This window comes from Erythrolamprus reginae, chromosome 6 (assembly GCF_031021105.1).
Source record: "Erythrolamprus reginae isolate rEryReg1 chromosome 6, rEryReg1.hap1, whole genome shotgun sequence".
Lineage (NCBI taxonomy): Eukaryota > Metazoa > Chordata > Lepidosauria > Squamata > Dipsadidae > Erythrolamprus > Erythrolamprus reginae.
The window spans coordinates 86215829-86240688 of NC_091955.1; the positions used below are offsets into that span (position 1 = coordinate 86215829).

Genomic DNA, 24860 nt, shown 5'->3' on the forward strand with positions numbered 1-24860 from the left:
AGCTGAGATAGGGTAATGGCTGGCGTGCCAGCAGATATGGCTCTGTGGCACCCTTACCATAGGTTCGCCATCTGTGGCACCCTTACCATAGGTTCGCCAACACTGCCCTACACCATTTCAGACAAATGGCAGTCCAATCTCCTCTTGAGAGTCTCAAGTTCACTGATTTATGAAGAAAAATATACTTGTAAATGCAGATCATTCGAGGACACCTCCCCAGCAGATAGGAGGGATCCTATGGGACTTTAGGAGACCGCGTTCTCTCTTTGCCAATGAGACTAAACCTTTTTATAAAGGCTAATTATTTTTTCCATAGTGAACGGTCACTCAACCACGGCTTCTATTACCCATTTGTATTTTATATAATGTTACTATAGTAATGGCACCGAAAAAAAGCAACAGTCCTGGTATCAGTTTGGGGTAACGGGAAAACTTTTCATTCTCTTTGCTTCCAGCTGTACAGTCTCCCACCCACAATTAAATTTTATACAGGAAAATGGCAATTTCCTCTGATGGAAATTAATCAAAATACAGTACATAAGGAACTCACTTTAACCAAGACTTCCTCTGCTGCTTCCTGTATTATTGATATATTTAGGCTACAAATTGCTCTTACGGTCAACTGAATCCCGCATTTGAACGTGTGACGAGCAATGTTGCATTTAAAGGAAAAGGGGGGAAAAACCCTAGATAATAAACAGAGCTGGGCTTTGAAGAGCCGCTTCCATCTGACAGTGTTTTGAGCAAAATACCCCCTTTTGAAGTGGTTTTGCAAAGCAAGGCAGACTCTTTTTTGGATGCAAAGCTAAACTAAATGCACAGCAGCCTTGAAGTATTGGAGACGTCTTCGGAAGGCATTCAAATGCGTCCAGGGAGTTAAATCAGATGACTGCCGCGCCTTGCAAGTGACCCGCTAGAGCAGGGGTGGGCAATTAATTTTGCCATGGGGCCGCATGAGAAATTGGGATGGTTTTCGAGGGCCGGACTGATATAATTAACTCAGTTCTACCCTCTTCCTGGTTTTCTTCCTCCCAAATTACCCCCCCCCTCCCCAATACACACACACACACAAAGAGCGCAAACCTCCCCCCTGTTCCTTATTTATTTATTTGCCCCTCCACTCTCCTCCCCCTCCTCCCTTCACTTCCTCACTCGCGCTGCCCCTCCCAGCAGCCCACTCCCCCACTCCCGGCTGGCCCTGCCCCCACATTATTATTATTATTATTATTATTATTATTATTATTATTATTATTATTTATTAGATTTGTATGCCGCCCCTCTCCCAAGACTCGGGGCGGCTCACAACAGCAATAAAAAACAGTCTAATAATGAAACAAATCTAATAATAAAATTACATTAAAAAAAACCCCAACAATTAAAAAACCATGCAACACATACATACCATACATAAAATATAAAAAAGCCTAGGGGGAGATGTCTTAGTTCCCCCATGCCTGGCGATATAGGTGGGTCTTGAGTAACTTGCGAAAGACAAGGAGGGTGGGGGCCGTTCTAATCTCCGGAGGGAGTTGCTTCCAGAGGGCCGGGGCCGCCACAGAGAAGGCTCTTCCCCTGGGGCCCGCCAAACGACATTGTTTGGTCAACGGGACCCGGAGAAGGCCAACTCTGTGGGACCTTATCGGCCGCTGGGATTTGTGCGGTAGAAGGCGGTTCCGGAGGTATTCTGGTCCAATGCCATGAATGCATTATCACAATAACACTCACTTATGGCACAATAACACCCGATATGGCATGAAGCCGCCTGCCCACCTTCCTCCCCTCTGTGTCGGCCCGCCACCGCCTCCCCCAGCAGCCCTCCGCCCTTGCATCCTATCCTTTGGGCTGTTGTTTCCCCCCCCTCCTCCGTCTCGGCTGCCCAGCTTTTCCGCCGCGGTTGGGCTGCTGCTGCTGCTGCCCTGAGCCTCAGCAACTGCCCCCCCAACCCGCTGCCTTTTGTCCGGCACCGCAGAGAGGAGAGAGCCGTGAGGAAAGAGGGATTGTTGCTTTCCTGCGGCAAAACGGGACTAAAAAGAGCGACCTCGATTTGTCCCGCGATGGTAGGGCTCTAAGAGAGCCTTGTTGGTGGGTGCTTTTTTGTCCTGTTCATTCGAGGTGCTTGTCCCCCCCCTACTCCATGGCTTCCTCCTTCAGGAAACCGGTCACAGATAGCGGGAGGGATGGTCACAGACAGTGGGTGGACCGGATGCGGCCCATGGGCCGCCCCTTGCCCAGGTCTGTGCTAGAGTATCCGTACGAGTAGAGTTATGTTAAGTTTCAGGAGGGAAGTGTTTTTAATAGGAAAGTGAACACAAGAACAAGGGGCCCCAATCTGAAGTTAGTTGGGGGAAGATTAGAAGTAACATGAGAAAATATTATTTCACTGAAAGAGTAGTAGATCCTTGGAACAAACTTCCAGCAGATGTGGTTGGTAAATCCACAGTAACTGAATTTAAACATGCCTGGGATAAACATATATCCATCTTAAGATAAAATACAGAAAATAGTATAAGGGCAGACTAGATGGACCATGAGGTCTTTTTCTGCCGTCAATCTTCTACGTTTCTATGAAATGGAACAGTCTGAAACCCTTTGGAATTCATAGACAAACTGGAGATGTGGATGCCGAATCTCAGGTTCAAGTCAAGTAAATGTGGTTTAAAATCTTAACTAAGTCACTGATCCTAAGACAAGCTGTGATGGGATTAAAGAGCAGAAGAAAAAGTAGGGTGCCGTTCCAACACAATGAGCCATTCAGTGGCCAGTCAAATGTACTTCAGAAGCTCACTGAGATTTTCTACTGTCACCTTCCATCAAACATGTATGGAAACATGTGTCCTTGGGAGGAGGGGCTTAAGGACACAAGTGCTACCACGTGCATCATGGCGTCATCATGCAAATGGCATGGGCTGTGTATGCATTCATACCATTTGTAATGAACAATAAATATTTAGAACATCAAATGTAATGAACAATAAATAATTCAGATCATCAAATGTTAGTTACGCAATTACGGTTGAAGTAGGATATGGTGTCCATCATGGGTGCTTGTATGTATTTAAGGTACACGGTCTACAATTTAGGAAGTAGTAGACAACCAAAAAAAAAAAAAAACCCGTTAATCACCCAGCGCCGTTTTCAAAACCTACTGAAATTAGGGCTTAAATGACAATTTAATGATAGCAATGCTTTAGGCCTTAGTCAAATGCATTTACCTAAGCTACTGTAGGTTATCCAGTGAATCATAATCAAAACAAACCAAGTTTACTATGTAGTATAAACCCAGCTGTACTCTCACTTGCCACTGAAAAATGAATCATGAACAAAAACCCACTGACACCTTAGAATTCAAAGTAGGATACAACAACATCACAAATCTCAATACTCCGTTCCTACTCTGAGCCTTTTTCCCAGAAACTCCCAACTAATCCATGTTACAAAAACAACTTTCAGAGCCCTAGCAAGCTCACCTGCAATTAGTTTTATGTAAGTAACTATTCAAAATCCAGCTTGGTTCTTCTTTAAGCATCTGAGAAAGTTCTACGGAGAAAACACCCTGAGCACCTTGCGAGGTTATGTTGCACAACAGCTCGTTATTGTTTAAACGCTCACCTTTTGCTCAGCAGGACAACCTCTGCCCACGAGTCAACTTTGGTATATTCTTTGCCAAGGGAACTATCGGACAATTGTGCGGAGAGAAAACAAGTCCCTTGGGAAGATAAACAGCGAGATAGGTAGGTACTGTCAACCAGAGGCTTAATAAATGGCAGAGAGGTGTGTCAGTCCAGATTCTGACATCATTTGTCATCCCATGCCCATATGGTCATCATGTCTGGAATTTGCTCCTCTGTCTCTCGCCAGCAGTCCTGCACGATTTTGGTCTTCTAAATAGCTCAGATGGTGGAAGATCTAATACGTATCAATCTTTTTCCACTTCCAGTTAAAAAACCTGGGTGCTGCCGATGAGGAAGTGTCCTGCTGAAGAGCTACTACTACACAATACCAGACTTGATGGCTAAATCAATATTAGTAAAGTAAAGACGTAAATTATCTGATAAGCTTTAAAGCTGATAGACATGGTATACTTAGCCCTGGATTCCATCAAGAATAACTTACTGGAAGCTGGATTCCATGACATGCTCACTTCAAACTACAAACGTTTCCTGAAACGTTTCTAGCTCCACGAAAGAGGCTTAAGTATTTTTATTTTTCTCTTAGGTACTCTTGACTAAGTGCAAAAACTCGTTGTTAGGGCTTGGAAAGTACCTTTTTCCTTCCAGAACAAACCACACTGGTTGTTCTGCTGGCAAGTAGTGTATACCCTCCTTGCCTTTCGTAAACTCCTTAAAACCCACCTCTGCCGTCAGGCATGGGGGAATTGAGACATCCCCCCCCCCCCTGGGGTCTATACAGTTTATGCATGGTATGTTTGTGTGTATGTTTGCTTTTAATAATGGAGTTTTTATTGTTTTTAAATTATTAGATTTTGTCGTACATTGTTTTATTGTTGCTGTGAGCCGCCCCGAGTCTACAGAGAGGGGCGGCATACAAATCTAATAAATAGATAGATAGATAGATAGATAGATAGATAGATAGATAGATAGATAGATAGATAGATAGATAGATAGATAGATAGATAGATAGATAGATTTATTTCTCGGAGTATAGGATGCACGTTTTCCTTCCTAAAAGAGGCTGAAAATTTGGGTGCGTCTTATACTCCAAATATAGTTTTGCCGTTGGTTCTCACCCCACCCCACCCCGCCCTAACAAGGTGGTAACGATCTTCCTGGCTTGCAGGATTTTTTAATTGCTTCTCTGAAGTTTTTTTTCCAGCTGTAAGTCCTTGCAGGCTTGTTTTCATTGCCCTTTCCTTGGAAAAAAGTTTTGTTTTCAGCCCTAACCAGGAGATAAAATGATGTGCTGAAGTTGCCCAGACTAAGGACGCTAGCTGGATGAATTAATTCCTGGTAGATAGATCCCACCACCATTTTCCTCCCCCAAACCTAATTATACTCCAAAGCATCTTATACTCCAAAAAATATGGTAATTATTTGTTTACATTTTGGGGGGGGGGGTACATGGAGGGTTTTACAATCCTAGGCCTAGAAAGTTTAGAACTAAGATGCCTTAAACAAGATCTAAGTATTGCCCACAAGATCATATGCTGCAACGTCCTGCCTGTCGGCAACTACTTTAGCTTCAACCACAACAACACAAGAGCACAGAACAGATTTAAAATTAATATTAACCGCTTCAAACTTGACTGTAAAAAATATGACTTCAGTAACCGAGTTGTCGAAGCGTGGAACTCATTACCAGACTCCATAGTGTCATCCCCAAACCCCCAACACTTTACCCTTAGATTATCTACGGTTGACCTATCCAGATTCCTAAGAGGTCAGTAAGGGGCGAATACAAGTGCACTAGAGTGCCTTCCGTCCCGTCCTATTGCTCTCCTATATCTCCTATACTTTTCTTCTATTCCTATATCTCTTCTTCTATTCTTTCATTGGTATGTTCTATTCCTATATCTTCTTTTGTATTATTTCTTAGATATATTTTACTATGAGTATCTCCTCTATAACCTTCATCATGTATTTTACTATGTGTATATAGATATATACCCACTAAAACTCTCATTGTGTATTGGACAAAATAAATAAATAAATAAAATAAATAAATAAATATGGTCCATTCCAGGAGCAGAGTTTTGCACAGTCCTGAGTAACTCTAGTATTTCCTTGGACGGTAGCATTTGAATTTACTTTACCATTTCACCGGGAGTGCTGTTGTGTTTCCTATGACATATCCTTCTCCAAACTTTACATTCACCTGGACTGACCCTGCTTTCTGATCTGGAAAAAAAAGAAATCAAAAACCAAACCAAGGGGAGGAGCTCCTTTCAGATTTACCAAGGTGGCACGTCCAGGAGGTCAAGAATGCCAGAGAAATTATTATTCTCACAAAACTCCTGTGTATTTATGGTCAATGCATGTGGTTGCAAGCTGTTTTCACAACAATAAACCGATTAATTGTTGCTATGGTCAACGCACCCTACCTACAAAGGCTTGACTTAAATGCACTTCCCCTTTCAAAATGAAAATCCAGAAGGCATTTATTTTTTCAGCACATTGAATGGGATCAGTGAACCATGCCAAAGCAATATTCACCCCAGCAGTAAGGAAGTTGCTTCGATTTTAGCCTTCTCTATGCCGTTTGCTGCTAAAGCGGGAGAGAAACGAAATGCAAACACACTCACCCCTATTTTAAAGCATTCAAAATCCAACTGCAAACCTCTTTAGCGTGGGATCGTTATATTTGTGGGAATCCACAGCAGTACAATTGCACGCTAGATCAACAGGGCGTGTTAAAGGATCAGGCTGGTAACCCTTAGCTCAGGTATCGACAAACCCAGGCGCCTGGTCGCCAGTGGCGCCTAGAAAATGTTGTCTGGCGCCTAGAAAATGTTGCCTGCTGTACTGTATGTATACAGTATATTTTTCCCGCCTTGTGTTTACGCCCAGAAATGGTACATCTTGGCTTCCGTAGCTCCGCCCATCAACCTCAGAGCGAGCTGCTTTCCCAGCGTCCCCTGCGCTTGCGTGCGTCTCTCCCTCCCCCCCTTGCCTCCATTCCGCCTCCTACTCGAACCCCTTCACTCCCCCCCACCGCACACAGACGCTCCGATCTTGGCCGCTCACCCGCCTTCGGAGAGAAGCGGAAGCCCCTCCCCTCCCGGCGTGAGGTTTTGTTCATTCCTCCTCCGGCCGCGTGCGCGGTGACTTCCGACGGTTAAAAACCAAGTTTGCTTAAAAAAAATTCTGGCTCCTAAATTTTTTGGCTGGCTCCTAGATTCTGAACAACTTTGTCGACCCCTGCCTTAGCTAATGGTTAGATTAGATTAGATTTATTGGATTTATATGCCGCCCCTCTCCGCAAACTTGGGGCAGCTCACAACAATAATAAAAAACAGTACATAATAACAAATCCAATGCCCACCAATCTAATTACAATTTAAAATTAATAAATTCATAAAACAGTCCCAATATATATAAAAAACAGGCACACAATCAATCAGTCAATGGCAAAACAACATGGGCAAGGGGGAGATGTTTTAGTTCCCCCATGCCTGACGGCAGACGTGGGTCTTAAGGAGTTTACGAAAGGCAGGGAGGGTGGGGGCAATCCTAATCTCAGGGGGGAGCTGGTTCCAGAGGGTCGGGGCCCCCACAGAGAAGGCTCTTCCCCTGGGTCCTGCCAGACGGCATTGTTTAGTTGACAGGACCCGGAGAAGGCCGACTCTGTGGGACCTAACTGGTCGCTGGGATTCGTGCGGCAGGAGGCGGTCCCGAATATATTCTGGTCCGGTGCCATGAAGGGCTTTATAGGTCATAACCAACACTTTGAATTGTGACCGGAAACTGATCGGCAACCAATGCAGACTGCGGAGTGTTGGAGTGATATGGGCATACTTAGAGAAGCCCATAATTGCTCTTGCAGCTGCATTCTGCACGATCTGAAGTTTCCGAACACTTTTCAAAGGTAGCCCCATGTAGAGAGCGTTACAGTAGTCGAGCCTCGAGCTGATGAGGGCATGAGTGACTGTGAGCAATGACTCCCGGTCTAAAAAGGGCTGCAACTGGCACACCAGGCGAACCTGGGCAAACGCCCCCCTCACCACAGCTGAAAGGTGTTTCTCTAATGTGAGCTGTGGATCGAGGAGGACGCCCAAGTTGCGGACCCTCTTTGAGGGGGTCAACAATTCCCCCCCCCCAGGGTAATGGACGGACAGATAGAATTGTCCTTGGGAGGCAAAACCCACAGCCACTCCGTCTTGTCTGGGTTGAGTTTGAGTTTGTTGACACCCATCCAGGCCCCAACAGCCTCCAGGCACCGGCACATCACTTCCACTGCTTCGTTGACTGGACATGGGGTGGAGATGTACAACTGGGTATCATCGGCGTATTGATGATACCTCACCCCATGCCCTTGGATGATCTCACCCAACGGTTTCATGTAGATATTTGGATGCAAATTGGATGAGCACTCAACTCTGTTTTTTAGACTGTCATTATATGGATGCCATGGTTTGGCATCTTTTCAAGCAATTAGTCCAGAATAAGGGTCACGAGTAGGGGGTTTGTGCAGGCCAAGACAGAGACCCCTGGCTTTAGTGGTCTTTCAAATGTCACTCCCCCTTTGCTGATACAGTTCTCCAGAGGAATCATTGAGTCTGTCATCTGCACCTCTAAAACTGTCCGGTTTGGTTCTGTAACCCAACAAGACCGACACAGACTTCATAGGAGAATCAGAACTGCAGAAAAAACAATTTGCTGCCAACCTGCCTTCCATTGAGGACCTGTATACTGCACGAGTCAAAAAGAGGGCAGTGAAAATATTTACTGACCCCTCGCATCCTGGACATAAACTGTTTCAACTCCTACCCTCAAAACGTTACTACAGAGCACTGCACACCAAGACAAGTAGACACAAAAACAGTTTTTCCCGAACGCCATCACTCTACTAAACAAATAATTCCCTCAACACTGTCAAACTATTTACTAGGTTTGCACTACTATTACTACCAGATTTTTCCCATCATTCCTATCACCCATTTCCTCCCACTTATGACTGTAACTTGTTGCTTGTATCCTTAAGATTTTTATTAATATTGATTGTTTCTTCATTGCTTATTTGACCCCTATGACAATCATTAAGTGTTGTAACTCATGATTCTTGACAAATGCATCTTTTTATTTTATGTACACTGAGAGCATATACAACAAAGACAAATTCCTTGTGTGTCCAATCACATTTGGCCAATAAAGTATTCTATTCTATTCTATTCTATTCTCTCCTATCCTATCCTATCCTATTCTATCCTCTGACTGCATGCTGTGACAGATGGCTAAGTCTACATTCCCTCTTTGCAAGTCTACACAGACCAACTTTCTGAAGCTGACTTGTAAAAGTGGTTCCGATGTACAAACTGGAGTGCAAACGAAGACAATCTCATCCAAGGCATGACAACTGAGAAACCGCACACCATGCCCAAGGGCCATTTCATAACAACATTCTATATTAGATCAAAGGATTCTTATTTTACAAGCTTCTTTGGCTCCGTAATTTATTAAGTAGGGATTATTTCAGCATATAATATTAAGGTGGTAAACACAGCTCCCGTTCAAAATGTTTGAAGGAACCAAAGTTAATGAACGTTGATAGATTTACCTGTGACATAGTATTTCGGGTACCTGCATTTCACCAACAGCTGCAACATCTTCTATCCTTTCGACTGACTGGCTGGTGTTAAGTCTTGTCTTATAACTCAGCAGGTCTCCTCTTTAAGCAGTATTTGAAATTAAATGCCTTGGAAGCATGTGCTATTTTATTAATATTTAATTAAATTAATTCCTTCCTTTGATTGAGCCAGAAGGAACATGAGGCAAGAGTCATGGCATGTCCTAAAAGTTAACAACAAGGTACATAGAAATGCCTAATGAATTGTTTCGGCTTTTTTTTTTTTTTTACAATGGTTAATTGTCTTGAAATGTCTAACCTGTACAAGGATACAGTAATACCTTGTCTTACAAACTTAATTGGTTCCGGGACGAGGTTCTTAAGGTGAAAAGTTTGTAAGACGAAACAATGTTTCCCATAGGAATCAATGGAAAAGCGATTAATGCGTGCAAGCCCAAAATTCACCCCTTTTGCCAGCCGAAGCGCCTGTTTTTGCGCTGCTGGGATTCCCCTGAGGCTCTCCTCCATGGGAAACCCCACCTCCGGACTTCTGTGTTTTTGTGATGCTGCAGGGGAATCCCAGCAGGGGAATCCCAGCATCGCACAAACGAGCGCTTCGCTGGCGACGGAAGTCCGGAGGTGGGGGTTTCCCAGAGAGGGGAGCATCAGTGAAATCGCAGCATTGCAAAAACACTGAAGTCCTCGAAACCCCAACTCCGGACCTCTGTGTTTTTGCGATGCTGCGATTTCGCTGAGGCTCCCCTCGCTGGGAAACCCCACCTCCGGACAAAAGCCACAAGAAGTTAAAGATGGCTCTGTCTAATTTCAAAAACAAAAAAATGTTTCCATCTTATGAAATACTATATATTTGACAGTAGAGACTTGTTAATTTTACACAATTTGAGGAATTAAGTGTTGGACTGTATGGTATCTTTTAACTGTACTCTAGCTGTATGTACCTCATTTTCAACATAAAAATGTATCTCATTAAGTAAATTGCTTCTCTTTTTTTGTCAGCTGCATTAAAACCCTTATTTTTAAAATAAAAATAAATAGAGATTGGATAAAGCTAAAAAATAAATAATTTTAACATTGGAAGGGCATGGTTTACAAAAGGGACGGCATGCATTTCTGTTGGCTAGGGAAAATAAGGCACATTCGTATTTTTATAGACAAAAAATAAGAGAAGCACTGATATAAACATGGGAAGGCATAAAGGAAAAACATTATATAAAAATCCCCAGATGGCTACCAACTATGAAGACAATGATCCACCTCAATATACTAGATGTAGGTAAAATGTTCAGATATAACAAAATTAAAAACAATCAAGGTAAACTTCAAACTAATCAGGAATTAAAAGAACAGAGAATATGTACTGATTGGTGGCCATACATGCAGAGGAATATGGATTCGATGTCGCACCACAACTATTAAATGAACTGTTGGCAGACTCAGAGCGAAAATTAATAACCAAAATATGTAATTATTTTCTAAAATTTTATAGGGCAGAGGTGGTGGTAAAGAAACCCATGATTGTCTGGGCCAAAAGCTTTGGACACAGTATAGAATTAGAAGATTGGGGGGGGAATTGAAATCAAAATTATACAATAATCAAATTGGTGGCCTATAAAGAAAACCAATAGAAGATGTTTTATTTGTTGATATTTGGCGCCAGCAAAGCTGGCCAAGATGTACCCAAATTTAAATCCAAAATGTTGGAAATGTAAAATGTGACAAGGTACCTTCTTTCATTCATGGTGGTCATGCCCCAAAGTGAAAAAATACTGGATGGGCATACAGAAATGGTTGTGGGATATAACTAAGTGTCAAATAGAAATTAAATCAGAACTTTTTCTCTTGGGGATATTTAAGGCGAACTATAATATAGAAGATAAACTATTTCATATTACATGTATTCACGGTGGCAAGGTTTGACTTTGCGCAGTATTGGAAGAAAAATAGCATACTGCCAGGGGAATTAGTTATTCAAAAAATATTTGTGCGGAAATAGACAAACTCACATTAGAATTAAAGACAAAGGAATATTTGGAATATTATGCAATATGGGAGAAATGGTATGAATGGATAGATAATAGAAATAAGAAATGGAAATGTATGGAAAAGAGTAGATTGGAAATATAATGTATTGAATATTAATGTATTGAATATTGATTTTAGTTGTATGAATAATGTCACAGATCTGTTAAATAAGTATCAGAGATAAGTAAAGAAAAAACTGCAATACAAATATTTTTTTTGAAAAAGCCAAAAATAAACCTAATAAGTGCAGGTCTTGATTCTAGGGAGAGATGTGTATAAGAAATCAGCAGGAATCTAGCTCAGCTTGGGGGGAAAAAAACCTCTTTTGCAATTGCTGCCTTAGATTCTTGTGGAAAATGTGACGCTTCTAATATTTGACTCTTTTGATTCACTTCTCTGGGATTTCAAAAGTTTGGAGTCTACTCAAGATCAATGAGCTTCAAAGGAACTGATCTCTCATATTTAAAATACTGAAATGGAAAGCCACAATGTCATGTGTTTCAAGGTCTCCAATTATGCGATAGACCTTGGTTAGTCTTGTTCATCAGTCATGAATCACCGTCACAAACTGCGCTTGACTCAGCTATTCCAACACTACACAACCTGTTACAAGAGAACACGAACGTGAACCAAAGGGCTAGTTGCTTTAGAAGCTATGGAGAAGGCACATTATTTGTATTGCAAAAGAACAAACCTGATTCATTCAAATCTTCTGAGTTTCATCAGACAGCAATAGCAATGGGAGCAGGTATGTATGTATGGTGAGTACACTTTCTACCCACAACAAGCTCAGTCTGCAGCACAGTAGTTATAGTAGAGATGCACAACATTTTTCAAGCCAAAGGCCAACCGAAACTGTAATGAGTGGCATTCCATGTGCTGCACCCCAAGAATAAGGCAAGAGAAGATAAATATTAGACAGACCTGTCTGGTTGTCCAATAGTCAACTGGGTTTTGTTGGGGTTTGGCTTGAAAATGTTTCACTTCTGTTTTTAAGTTCTTTCAGTTTAAAGAAAATCATTGTGTTAAGACTGCCAAGTTCTCATTCATAATCAGAAATTAGAGAAGCAGGCTCTCCCACCACATTGATGACTTCACAGTTCCTTCACTAATTAGAATAGAATAAAATACAATACAATAGAACAGAACAGAACAGACTAGAGAAAAAGAATAAAAAGAATAGAAAATACAATAGAATAGAGATAGAACAGAACAGAGGAAAATAATAGAAAATAGAATAGAATAGAATAGAATAGAGAAAAAGTATAGTATAGTATAGTATAGTATAGTATAGTATAGTATAGTATAGTATAGTATAGTATAGTATAGTATAGAATAGAATAGAATAGAATTATAGAATAGAGTGGAGTGGAGTGGAATAGAAGAGAGAGTAGAGTAGAGTAGAGTAGAATGGAATAGAGAATAGAGTAGAGTAGAATGGAATAGAATAGAGAATAGAGAGTAGAGTAGAGTAGAATAGAATAGGAGTTTTTTATTGGCCAAGTATGATTGTACACACGAGGAATTTGTCTTTGGTGCACATGCTCTCAGTGTACATAAAAGAAAAGATACATTTGTCAAGAATCATGAGGTACGACACTTAATAATCGTCATAAAGTACAAATTAGCAATCAGGAAACAATCAGTATTAATATAAATCATAAGAATACAAGCAACAAGTTACAGTCATGCAGTCATAAGTGAGAGAGACGGGCATCATCCCACATCTGAATAACTCTTGATGCGCACAAGATCAAAATCATGATGGACTCTAAAGCAGCCATCTCTCTTCCTGGCCGGTGTTCTAAACCACTGTTTCCCAACCTTGGCCACTTGAAGATATTTGGACTTCAACTCCCAAAAGTTCCCCTGGCTGGGGAACTCTGGGAGTTGAAGTCCAAATATCTTCAAGTAGCCAAGGTTGGGGAACCCAGTTCTAAGCAATTTTCCCCTGCATTCTTTCTCTTTCTGATAATCTTTCTTCTAATCCTTCCTGGTGTATTCTTAGTTTCTCCACTCTGAACACATCACAATTTGTACTGTTAAAGATATTGAGGCAGGGAGCTGTAATGGTCTGTGAGGACCTTCTTAAGAGACAGGAGAAAGAAGAGGAGGAGCTGCAGACTGCATAAGAGTCAGATAAGAGATAAATTAGCCCACAGAAGAAATGGGTGCAAAGCAAGCATCCTTCCTACGGAGTGGAAGAGTTGGTCTCTGGCAGAAAGTCACTTGAAGAGACTAGAAGTGGTTTTACAAGTTGGAGTTGACAAAATCAGAAATGAGGAGGCGATAATCTACGGAGAGGGGCGGCATACAAATCTAATTAATAAAAATAAAAATAAAAATAAAAATAAATAAGAATGAAAATAAATAAATAAAAATAAAAATAAAAATAAAAAGCCACCTGGGAAAGCCAAGGGAAATCATCAAAATCACAAAAAAGCAAAAGTTAGAATATTTCGGACATGGGATGCGACATCTGGAAAAATACGGCATACTTCACTTAATTGAGACCGCCTTCTACCCCACGAATCCCAGTGTCCGGTCAGGTCCCACTATTTTTTTTTTTAAAAAGGGACTGGTTTGGACAAAACTCAACAGGACTTTTTTGTGCGGCTATTGATAAAAATAGGATCACCAAGATCCAATGATGGATATTTGTTTCTTTGTTTGATTTGATTTGATTTCTATGCCGCTCAAGAAGAAGATAAAAGAGGGTGAAGAGGCACTGCAGTTTAAGACTTGCAAGACTGGTCTCAGTCCTTTGAGGTAGTTAAGATGCACCAACCATGAGAGTAACACTACCTTTATTGTAAGGATAAAACAACAGAATCTTACAAGTCTGACAATGGGCTAAGCTGCTTCTGTAGTTTCTCCTTCTCCTCCCCTTCCTCCTATCTGCCAAGATATGTAAAGGTATGTTTTCTTTTATGTACACTGAGAGCATATGCACCAAAGATAAATTCCTTGTGTGTCCAATCACACTTGGCTAATAAAATTATTCTATTCTATTCTATTCTATTCTATTCTACTCTACTCCAAGGACCTTTTCACAGACCATGACCAGATTTTTTCTGTTATTCAATACATATGGACAAGATAGATTGGATCATGGTGTATTTCTATTTGGATTTGTATTTATTAGATTTGTATGCTGCCCCTCTCCGAAGACTCGGGGCGGCTAACAACAATAAAAAAGACAATGTGAACAAATCTAATATTAAAATTAATCTTAAAAACCCCAATTTAAAGAACCAATCATACATGCAAGCATACCATGTATAAATTCTATAAGCCTAGGGGGAAGGGGAAATTTCAATTCCCCCATGCCTGACGACAGAGGTGGGTTTTAAGGAGCTTGCAAAAGGCAAGGAGAGTGGGGGCAACTCTGATATCTGGGGGGAGCTGGTTCCAGAGGGTCGGGGCCGCCACAGAGAAGGCTCTTCTCCTGGGTCCCGCCAAACGACATTGTTTAGTCGATGGGACCCGGAGAAGGCCAACTCTGTGAGACCTAACCGGTCGCTGGGTTCGTGCGGCAGAAGGCGGTCCCGGAGATATTCTGGTCCGATGCCATGAAGGGCTTTATAGGTCATAACCAACACTTTGAATTGTGACCGGAAATTGATCGGTGTAGTAATCATATCTATCCCCTTTAATCATACATTAAGGGAAGGATATCAGCCATTTACAGTATTATAATAGAAAGTTGTTATTCATTATTCTTGATTTCCCTAGGCACTTTTGTAAAAACAGGCAAGTTTCCATCTAGGTATTCAACAATATTAACCACTTACAAACATTTTAGCTCCCACCTGGGGCTTCCCTAAGAATAGCTAATTTTGGCAGCAACAACTGTCACACCTCCACGGCTAAAATGCTCTTTTTGATTGATGTAGACAAGGTGAAATCACAGTATTTACAGATTTAAGAACAGATGAGCAGCTTCGTGCCTGCCTGATATTTAAGGCCAAGGCATCTGAAACCCCGGAGATCAACGTGCCAAAATTCAGTGTTAAACTAGCTAATGTCTAACGGTGTAATTTTGGAGCCAAGAATGATAAAATAAAGATGGGAGAGAGCATAAGATTTAGGTATGTATATAAATACAGTAGTTATATTATATTCTCAACTCAGGAAGCTCAAATTACCCAAAAGATACCCAATGTATCTTTTTCTTTTATGTACACTGAGAGCATATGCACCAAGGCAAATTCCTTGTGTGTCCAATCACACTCTATTCTGCTCTGCTCTACCTCGCTGCTGGTTCGATTCCTCCCATGCTATGCGGGTGCAAAACCAAGAAAGTAAAAGTGTTGTTCAACCCCCAAAGAGGTTGCGGCCCACAGGTTGAGAACCGCTGTCTTATAGTAATCAATTCCAAAGGATAATCACAAATTACCGTATTTTTCGGAGTATAAGGCACACCTTGGTTTGGGGGGAGGAAAACAGGGGGGGAAATCTACTGGCCCAGAGTACCTCCGGAACCACCTGCTACGCACGAATCCCAGCGACCGATAAGGTCCCACAGAGTTGGCCTTCTCCAGGTCCTGTCGACTAAACAATGTCATTTGGCGGGCCCCAGGGGAAGAGCCTTCTCTGTGGTGGCCCCGGGCCTCTGGAACCAACTCCCCCCGGAGATTAGAACTGCCCCCACCCTCCCTGTCTTTCGTTAACTACTCAAGACTCACTTATACCGCCACGCATGGGGGAGTTGAGACACCTTTCCCCCAGGCTTTTTTTTAATACTTTGTTGTATGTTTGGTATGAATGTGCTGGTTGGTTTTTTAAACGATGATAGGTTTTTATATGTTTTTTAATATTAGATTTGTTCCACTGCTACCCTGTTTCCCCGATAGTAAGACACCCCCGATTGTAAGACGTATCGGGGGTTTCAGGGGGGTGGGCTAATATAAGCTGTACCCCGAAAGTAAGACATATGTCTTACTTTCGGGGAAACATGGGGGTATTGCCGGGGGGGAGCCCGATGACGTCGCTTCCAAGCTCCCCGTGCGCCCCTCGCCTTCGCCTCGCCGCGGCGCCACCGCCTCTTCTCCGGCTTGGCAAAGCGAAGGATGGCGCTGGTCCGAAGTGAGCCGAGCGGGCGGCGGCTTGCAGCGAAGGCGCTCATCCCAGCAACCAAGTCCTGCCGAGGCTCGGCTGCAAGCGGCCAGCGAGGCCGACCAGCTCCGAGGCGAGCGGCCGGAGCTGCGCCCTCCTTCGCCCGCCTCCTTTCCGGCAGGCAGGTGGGGCTGCCCAACTGCGCAGAGCGGCTCCTCCCCTCCAGACACACGCTTCCCCGACACGCGTCTGTGGCTCCACGCATGCACGCCGCTTGGAGCCCTGAGGTTGAACTTGGAAAAGGGCTCACGAGGCTCCTGTCCCGCTTCTGCCCTTCTGGACTCTGGGGAGATGCCTTCGGGAACGCGACCCTTTCAATTTTTTTCCGATGTAAGACATACCCTGAAAGTAAGACGTATTGGGGCTTTTGGAGGTAAAAAGAAAGTAAGACACTGTCTTACTTTCGGGGAAACACGGTATATTGTTTTTATTACTGTTGTGAGCCGCCCCGAGTCTTCAGAGAGGGGCGGCATACAAATCTAATAATAAATAAATAGATAAATTCATCTGGCCAGTGTCCTTAGTCTGGCCAGCTTCAGCACATCATTTTATCCCCTGGTTAGGGCTGGGGAAAAAAAACCTTTTTCAGAGGGATAGCAATGAAACAAGCCTGCAAAGACTTAGGGCTAGAAAAAAAACTTCAGAGTAGCAATGAAAAATCCTGCAAGCCAGGAAGATTGTTAGTAGTTCATTAGGGCTGAAAAAACATTTTTCCAGAGGGAATAGCAATGAAAGAACATTGTAAAGGTTTAGGGCTGGAAAAAAACCTTTCGTGTAGCAATGAAAACAAGCCTGTAAGCCAGGGGCTGGTGAAAAAAGCTTTAAAAAAAAGAGCTACATTCAGAATATAAGACACACCCAAAATTTCAGCCTCTTTTAGAGGGGAAAAGGGTGCATCTTATACTCTGAAAAATACGGTATGTGTAGAAAAAAAGTTAAAGAGCTTTTGCCTCTCCTGATTCTTCAAGGATTCTATTTCATTGACTGACTTCTGATTGTTGAACTATTAATCCAGTTTAGGATATGTTGTGGTTGGTTCTGGCCCAGCTCCTGCCCCAGGGAATGGGGAGGTGGATGCAGGGGGAACTTCAACATGTCACAGGCTTGTGTTATTGCCCACAGAATCAGTTCAGAGTTTAGTTTCCTCGGACGAAGAAGAAGGTGGGAGTGACTCGGCAGAGGAGGACTTGGCACACAGCCCAGGCAGTCAATCTCCCTTATCTTCTATAGCTTCAGATGATGACGTTTTGGACCCACGCAAGCGCAGAATTATGCGTAGAAGAGACCAAGTAAGAACATATTACAGGAAATAAGGGAGGCCACCTGTGTTTGGGTGGGGCTCCAGTAATTAGGGCTGCTGCCATTGTGGAAGAATATCTATTGCAGTTTCGTCAGGAATCTTGTGTGCTGGACTTTGTTGATTTTTCACACCTTTGAAACCAAAGCAGAGCAACGTGTCTCCCTTCGTTGGAAGAAGAAGGGGTGGGAAGTTTCTCCACAGCTGCTAGCTAAGTACTTAATGACTGCTTAAGGGAAACTGTACAGACTACCTGGTTGTTTTGGGAAGAGTGCTCTTTGCAATACAAAAAGAGTGCTTAGTATATTTTAACTTTTGTGATAAAGAACATTGTTTTGAATTTTCAAACGTGTGTGTGTCTGAAATTTGTATCCTTGAATTTTCGGGAGGCTCCTACCAGAGAGCCCGACAGAACAGGATATAGCAAAAAAAAAAAGGATATAGCAAAAACGTGCAGGTTGTCTTGGGAACAGGTAGCCTTATTTCATGTGTTTTAAGCTCCGTAAAAGGGCTGGCAATGAATACCAATGTAAAAATCGATTTGATTATGAAAGATGTTTCTGTATATAGACACAGAGTTTTTCTCTCATTAAAAATGCTTTTAAAACCCAAAATGTAAAACTATTGATTCAAAGCCCTGATACGTGAATATAAAATATGACACTGGAAATTATGCTGATATAATCTTGTTGTGTTTAGGTCCTGAACTTTCATTTGCAGGCTACTAAAGATACATAAACCACTGTGCCAACAGGAGACCTGGTGGTCAGAATGCAGTATTGCAGGCAAACTCTGCCCATAGCCAGGTGTTCGATCCTAATGGGGCTCAAGGCTGTCTCAGCCTTCCATTCTTCTGAGGTCAGTAAAATGAGGATCCAGAGTGTTGGGGACAACATGCTGATATTGTAAACCATCCAGAGAGTACCGTAAAACAGTACTTTGTGGTGGTATATAAGTCTAAGTGCTATTACTATTGCTATAAACGTCAAAATATACTTATAATTTAATTAAGATTACAATACCCTGGAACGTCACTGTTGCCTGGGTTATCTTTTAAACATTTATAAATCCAACTCCTTTATTCATTCATTCATTCATTCATTCATTCATTTATTCATTTGTTAAATTTGTATGCTGCCCCTGACTACATTAGCTCATCTCAAAGAAGATAGAAATAGAAATAACAGAGTTGGAAGGGAACTTGGAGGTCTTCAATCCAACCCCCTGTTTAGGCAGGAAAGCCTATGCCATTTCAGAAAAGTGGTTATCCAACATCTTCTTAAAAATTTCCAGTGTTGGAGCATTCACAACTTCTGGTGGCAAGCTGTTCCACTGATTGTTTTAACTGTCAGGAAATTTCTCCTTAGTTCTAAGTTGCTTCTCTCCTTGTTTACTTTCCACACATTGTTTCTTGTTCTACCCTCAGGTGCTTTGGAGAATAGCTTCAACTCCTTCTTCTTTGTGGCAGCCCATGAGATATTGGAACACTGCTATCATGTCTTCCCTGGTCCTTCTTTTCATTAAACTAGACATACCCAGTTCCTGCAACCGTTCTTCATATGTTTTAGCCTCTAGTCCCCTAATCGCCTTTGTTGCTCTTCTCTGCACTCTTCTAGATCCAAATCTGTTAAGATATTCATGACTGCCATGGTAACAAGGTCAGCCAATGAAAAGGCATAGCAACTAAGTCAGCCAATGGGAGCTAAACACTTCTGACTCTGTGCAGAGACTTGAAACTGAAAACTTAAGCTTAAGGCTGGGAGTAGCTCAATCCACGCTATTCTCTTGTCCACTTTGTACTCTCAGCCCACTCTGTGCTTGCCTGCTCTGCTGAAATGAATCTAATGTTCCTGCTTGTGTTTTCTTGAAGAAATAACCAACTTTTTACGAGACCGTCTCCTGCCATAAACCTCCCAAAGACCAATTAGATCACAAGGAGTTGGCTTCCTCCAGGTCCAATCGACTAAACAATGCAGGTTGACAGGCCCGCGGGGGAGAGCCTTCTCTGTGGCTGCCCCGACCTTATGGAACCAGCTGCCCTCCAATGTCCGTACTGCTCCCACACACCCTGCCAAAAGGTCGTGAAGACCTGGCTATGCCAGCAACCTGAGAGCCGTGAATGTAACCTCTTATCAGTTATATTGTTTATATATAAGTTATAATATATATAATTTATATATTATTATATAACTGATATAATATCAGTCATATTATTTAAAACTGATTCTGTATGTATGTGAGTTCGATTGGATAGTTTCATTAGAGTTTATTATGGGTTTTACTGTTCTTATTACTAATATTTGAATTTGTTTATTGTATGTACTATTTATAAGCTGCCCTGAGTCACATTGGGATTGGGCGGCATAGAAGTCAAATTAATTAAATTAAATTACATTACATTACATTATTTGTGGTATTGTATATATATAAAATACCACAAATCTTCGGAGTCTTCGGAGAGGGGCGGCATACAAATCTAAATAATAATAATAATAATAATAATAATAATAATAATAATAATAATAATAATAATAATAATAAAAAGAAAGTATGGATCATCGACATCGCAATCCCAGGGGACAGCAGAATTGAGAAGCAGCTAGAGAAATTAGTGAAATACGAAGATCTAAAAATCGAGCTGCAACGACTCTGGCATAAGCCACTGAAAGTGATCTCAGTGGTACTTGGCACGCTGGGCGCAGTGCCAAAGGATCTAAGCGGACATTTGAAAACCCTCGGAATTGACAAAATCTCCATCTGTCAATTGCAAAAGGCCGCTTTACTGGGATCGGCAAACATAATTCGCCGCTACATCACACAGTCCTAGGTGCTTGGGAAGTGCCCGACTGGTGATGAAATACGAAATCCAGCATAGTGATCTCGTTTGCTGTGTTGTATTATAATAATAATAATAATAATAATAATAATAATAATAATAATAATAATAATAATATATTACTAATATAATAATAATATATTACTAATATAATAATAATATATTACTAATATAATAATATATTACTAATATAGTAATATATTACTACATTTATAAAGACGTTAATGAATCCAACTGAATCAGTCATCTGTGTGTGCTTCAGGAAATTAATTATCTGCAACAAACTGATAAAATCACTACTCTGGAGACCATAATTAATTCGGCCCAAACTTCCATTTCTGTGAATTCCATTTGTGGCTATTGTCATCATTATTCCCATTGCTCTGATCAAGAAGACCAGAGGGAAGAGGCGCAAATACCTTGCTAGAACAGCAGGTATTTGCGTTTGCATAAAAACCGAGGTTAATCAGTTCAGCTTTTCTACTGGGGGGGGGGGATGAAGACGTCACACACGTACAGGAGCAGCCCATTCAGCCCCATGGCAACCACACCAAACAAAAGGAGAGATCCATTCAAGGAGTCCTGGTTTTTTTCCGATGAAAAGGACAGGAGGAGGAAGTCTGTCTCTTCCAAAGCCGTCCTGCCCAGCGCTGGCTGCCCTCCCGTAAGGCTGGATATCTTGGCGGGCCTGTTTGGGCAGAGAGGCGGTGAGTGTAACAGGATCCCTGAGTTGTAATTGTAGCTGTCAAGCCCTTGCCATTTGCCAAGTCCACATTTATTCCGTCCAAGGAAAGAGATACACCTACCTATTAGTATTAGTGGGCTGCTACTGTTTTACACTGAGATGGTTTGCAAGTCAGAAGGCCGTTAAGGCCCACGGTGGTGTCTAAAACCAGGCTGGGGTTTCAAGTGTGTGGTTAACACTTGAGGCCTGTGGTTTGTGGTAACTTTACTCGCCTACATGACAGTCGTCCCAATTCAGAGGGTCAAACAACTTCCCATTCCGATTTCCTGACTCGAGAGATGGGGAGAGACGAAGCTAAACACTCCGTTTATTTCTCTTTTTTTTAATTAGAAAAGTTTATTTACATATATAAACAAATATTACAAAGACAACATAGACGTACAAAATTAAAACTCACAATGAAAATCGGGCGAGTGCGCTACATAGAAACATAGAAGTCTGACGGCAGAAAAAGACCTCATGGTCCATCTACTCTGCCCTTATACTATATTCTGTATTTTATCTTAGGATGGATATATGTTTATCCCAGGCATGTTTAAATTCAGTTACTGTGGATTTATCTACCACGTCTGCTGGAAGTTTGTTCCAAGGATCTACTACTCTTTCAGTGAAATAATATTTTCTCACGTTGCTTTTGATCTTTCCCCCAACTAACTTCAGATTGTGTCCCTTTGTTCTTGTGTTCACTTTTCTATTAAAAACACTTCCCTCCTTAACCTTATTTAACCCTTTGACATATTTAAATGTTTCGATCATGTCCCCCCTTTTCCTTCTGTCCTCCAGACTATACAGATTGAGTTCATTAAGTCTTTCCTGATACGTTTTATGCTTAAGACCTTCCACCATTCTTGTAGCTCGTCTTTGGACCTGTTCAATTTTGTCAATATCTTTTTGTAAGTGAGGTCTCCAGAACTGAACACAGTATTCCAAATGGGGTCTCACCAGCACTCTATATAGCGGGATCATAATCTCCCTCTTCCTGCTTGTTATACCTCTAGCTATGCAGCCAAGCATCCTACTTGCTTTCCCTACCGCCTGACGGCACTGTTCACCCATTTTGAGACTGTCAGAAATCACTATACCCCTAAATCCTTTTCTTCTGAAGTTTTTGCTAACACAGAACTGCCAATACAATACTCAGATTGAGGATTCCTTTTCCCCAAGTGCATTATTTTACATTTGGAAAACTACCGGTCTGTATTATAATATTAACTATGTACATTCTCTATGGCCTAACTTAAATAACTTAATAACAATAAATGCAAATTAATGCGAATAATAATAAGATTAACAAAAAATAAACAGAAAAAAGATAATACTTTTAATTAATATAAATATCTTGATCTCCTGTAAATATTAAAGCTTATCACCAGGTAATTATCTTTTACCCTTTAACCGTTAAATATGTTATGACGGTTTGGGCTTCTTCTTTTTTTTCAATCCAACAATAAAATGAATCCCAGCAGTTGTAAAATAAGGATTTTACTCGCCTATGTGACAGTCATCCCAATTCAGAGGGTCAAACAACTTCCCCTTCTGATTTCCTGACTGTGAACATTAGGCGCCATGGTGAGAGGTGACACAGTGGTAGAATGCAGTATTGCAGGCTAATTCTGCCGACGGCCAGAAGTTCGGCTCACGGTTGCCTCAGCTTTCCATCCTTGCAAACAATGAAGGGCCATTCATCTTCGGCGCTACCGGCGTGGCCTCCGAAGCTATCGCGGGCATGTGCCCATCAGCGCAAGATTGTGTGTGAGGATGCACGAGTGAGATTTCAGCAATTATCGCTGATGTTTTTACTTCCGCGCATGCACAGAAGCAAAAATTGGCAAAAATCACCGAAATCTCATGAGATTTCGCTTGCTGCACATGTGCAGGGACAAAATTTTGTGCAGGGGTGTGCGTACTTGCATCGGGGATGCTCAGCTGTGCATCCCGGATTTCCCTACTGGAATGGTGCACCATCGGGGATGCTCAGCTGCGCATCCCGGATTTCCCTACTGGAATGGTGCAGCAAGTAGCGTAACCTGGAACACATTACTGCTTCCAAGATTGGTGAAATGAGGACTCAAGATTGTTGGGGGGGCAATTGGTTGACTCTGTAAACCACTTAGAGAAAGCTGTAAAGCACTGAGAAGCTGTATACAAGTTTAAGTTTTAGTTTAATTGGATTTGTAAGCCGCCCCTCTCCGAGGACTCGGGGCGACTCACAGCATATACAAAGAGACAGTAGTAAATCAATCCAATTAATATACATAAAAACAATCCTTAAAAATTCTAATTTTAAAAACTTCCATTAACATTGTCAAAGTGCTATTGCTGCTAGGCGTTATGGTCCCAACATATGGAGATAGTGCCAAGTTCAGGCAGGCTGAGTTAATTCTTAATTCTGTTTTAATGTTGTATAATTTCCTTCTGAATGAGAACTTTGCAAAACTGGTTAGTCTAATTATTGCTTCACAGGTATGCCGGAGACCGTGATTTTAAAAATAAATAAAAATAAAGATGAGATAGAATCTTGGCTAAAGCCAGCAAAAAAAGGTGTGAATTTAGGTCAGGAAAGGAAAGGAGCATCGTTTTTTTATGACTGCTACTTGCAACAGAACTTAATAATGCATTACAGTGGTCTGTCGATTTTCGCAGGTTCGAACTTTGCGAAACGGCTATACCATGGTTTTTCAAAAATAGTAATTAAAAATTTTTTTGCTGTTTTTTCCCTATATCACTGTTTTTCCCACCCGATGACGTCATACGTCATCGCCAAACTTTCGTCCGCCTTTAATAATTTTTTCTTTAATAAACTTTAATAAATAAACATGGTGAGTAATAATCTAAATAATTGCTAAGGGAATGAGAAATTGCAGTTTAGGGGTTTAAAGTGTTAAGGGAAGGCTGGTGATACTGTTCATAGCCAAAAATAGCGTATTTACTTCCGCATCTCTACTTTGCAGAAATTCAACTTTTGCGGGCGGTCTCGGAACGCATCCCCCGCGAAAATCGAGGGAACACTGTATTCCCTACTCCATGCAGACCAAAGTTTATTTTGCCTTTAAAAATTTTTTCTTGTAACAGAACAGCTTCCTCTTCTTTGTAATGATGGAGACACTAAAATTAGTGAGTCACAGGGCCTGCTGGAAAATATCACCTTCTAGAACTGAACTACACACCTAAGGCCAACGAAGTGTTGCCCTACTAAGCAGATTCGTTAGCTGCAACATATGCTTGGTACGTAACTTAACAGATTGATGCCAGAATTTTTCCTTTTCCTCCTCTAAACGAAGCAACACTTTAGCATGTCTCCTTATATAGCAAAAACGTTGGGAGCTTGTTTGGCAAGGAGACGATGCCAGAAAGCGCAACTGTGTATGAAAGGGGGGGGGGCATTAAGGAGAATAGCTTATTGATGACAATCAACAGCAGCCTGCAACATGTAGCATCATCCGGCCATAATCCAAAGTGTACAAAAGTTTCATACATGCCTTGAGATGTTGCACTAAGTGCAAAAAGGAGGCGGAAACACATTGATTTGGGTAATAATGCAACTTTAGTGCACAGGAAGGCATCCCCGCCTCTGTGAAAAC

At 41.7% G+C, this 24860-nt stretch overlaps 1 protein-coding gene across 5 annotated transcripts in view; it reads right to left on the reverse strand.

Moving 5' to 3' along the window:
- Positions 1 to 24860, reverse strand: part of EPS8 (EGFR pathway substrate 8, signaling adaptor) — a 229909-nt gene that overhangs the window by 151054 nt on the left and 53995 nt on the right. Inside the window, exon 1 of one of the 5 annotated variants that reach the window (XM_070754294.1) lies at positions 3610 to 3677. The exons of 2 other annotated variants lie outside the window; for them this stretch is intronic. The gene's annotated coding sequence lies outside the window, so the exon portion shown is untranslated. 2 more of the 5 variants (XM_070754297.1, XM_070754292.1) reach the window with 2 other exon arrangements.